A 2,252-nucleotide genomic window follows, 5' to 3' on the forward strand; every position below is an offset into this window, starting at 1 on the left:
CCGCGCGCGCGCACCCGGGCGCGCGCCGCCGCCTGCGTCCGCCTCTCGCTCCCCGCCCCGCAGGCGCCCGACTCCATCTCTGCCGCCCGATTGCCGGACTTCGCCGCCGCGCCCCTTCGGCGTCCCGCGCTTCCCTGTCCCCGCCGCCGCAGATGAGCTCCGCCACCTCGCCATCTCTTTCCCTCTTCCCTCACCCTGCCTCACTCCATCTCTCTCTCCCGCAGGTCCCTGCCGGAGCTCGGAGCTCGCCGGAATCCGCGCCTCACCGGTGGTCTCCCTCTGGCCAGATCCGGTCGCCCCGGACCGGATTCGCCCCGTTCCTGGCCTCGTCAACCCCGCCGGACCCCGCCTCCGACCGGTGTCGCCTCGCCGGAGGCCTCCCTGCGCCGCCCGACGCCATGGCGCCGGCACACCGCACCTAGCCGCCTCCCCTACAGCGCCCGCGTGGGCCACCCGAGCTACGGGCCTAGCCAGCGCGCCAGGCCCAGCCAGCGCGCCAGGCCCAGCCTAGCATGGCCTGCGTCCAGCCTCGCCTCGCCTAGGCGCAGCGTAGCCCAGTTCCTCTCCAGCCCGGCCTGCCTCCAGCCTCCTACACCGACTGGGCCTGGCCCATGGGTGAGCAGCCCCCCAGCGCCCCTCTTGTTTTTTTCACCTGTCGGGCCAGCTAGTTTCAGCCCGTTTTGTTTTTTTCCCTGCTGCTGCGATTTTAACATTATCTGAGGATTTACAGTTTTACAGAAAAGTCCCTCATGTTCATGCATTTAATCAACTACAAGTTTATTCATTTCGTTGTTGGTTTTCCAACAACTACGTTCTATTCTTCTTTGCAAGGGTGCTTTCCAAGCTCATTTGTGGCACAAGTTGGCATTTTCTTCTCCATTCTTTTATTCCAGTGATCTAGGTTCTATTCTTTCGTCCTGAAGGCATTGTGATGTTTCTCTCTTCACCCATCATCTCGTTTTGTCAAGATCATGTCATTGACGTGCTTATCCATTTAACCGGAGTGTTGTGTTCTCATTCAAGTTCTTCCATCTTATCAAGTTTTGCCTCTCTTTTCAACCTAAGTGCTGTCTGAAATCTTTCTTACCCCTTGTGCCATTCCTTCAATAGATCTGGAGGTAGTGTGTTGTTGATTTCATCAAGTATCCTCTCATCTTGTCAAGTTCAAATTATATTCCTTCCATATTCAACCGGAGTGCTGCCCAAATTATATCATTCTTATTCATTCTTATCTCGTTTCAACCAGAGTGGTTTCAATTCCTTCTTGTCCATTGTGCTCGTCATTCATGTCTTTGCAACCTTCAAGTTCTCGTAATGTTCCTTGTTCCTCTTTTCTAACGGATTGTTTGCAATCTCGTTCATCTCTAATTGCTCAACCTCTCAAGGTTCGTGGTTTCACTCATTGGTCGAAGAAGCAACTTAGTTTTAACGCTTATCTTCCTCTTCCGTTTCCCTCCGGTGCCATCCTAGATCTCGGGACGAGATCCTCGCGTAGTGGTGGAGTGTTGTAACGCCCCGGATACAACTTTCCATATTCGTAACTCCAACTCTTGCCTTTTCCGGAGATGCTATATGATATTTCCTTCGTGGTTGGGTTTTATCTGTTGTTTTGCATTTTTGTTCTTGTCTTGCATTTCATCTCACGGCATCATCTGCATTTCATTCGCATGTTTTTCAAAACTTGCATCCGTTCATGTTCCGCCGGTTCTCTCCGTTGTCCGTTCCGAGCCCCGACACTCTCACACGCGCCCGCGGCACCTCCGAAATATTATTTTATAAGCGGCATAAAAATGTTCTCAGAATGGGTTGCAACTTGTCGTGTGGTCTTACTATAGTGTAGACAGAGCGCCTGCCAAGTTTCATCGCATTCGGAGTCCATTTGATAGCCCAACCGTTAAACTTAGCGGTACCGCTGTCGGTACCTTCGTCGGATGTTTTTGGTCTCCGAAAACCGTGCGGGTCGCACTTCTTCCCCTCTCTTCTCAGCCGAGGCCCTCTTCACAGCCCACTAGACCCACCTACCTACCCCCTCCGCTCCGGACCGTCCGATGGCGATCGAACATCTCCGAAACGGAGCAAAACCCCCAAACCCTAGCCAAAATCTGCTATATATGGTCGCCCCCTAGTCCATTTTGGGCATTCCCCTACCCTCCACCTACCTCCCTCCTTGTTTTCCGCGCAGACATCCATCTCCCTCCCTCGGATCTGGCGCTGCCAGCCCGCCGCCGCCACTTGGCAATCAGCCACAGGGC

The sequence above is a fragment of the Triticum dicoccoides genome, chromosome 2B (assembly GCF_002162155.2).
Source record: "Triticum dicoccoides isolate Atlit2015 ecotype Zavitan chromosome 2B, WEW_v2.0, whole genome shotgun sequence".
NCBI classification, from domain to species: Eukaryota; Viridiplantae; Streptophyta; class Magnoliopsida; order Poales; family Poaceae; genus Triticum; species Triticum dicoccoides.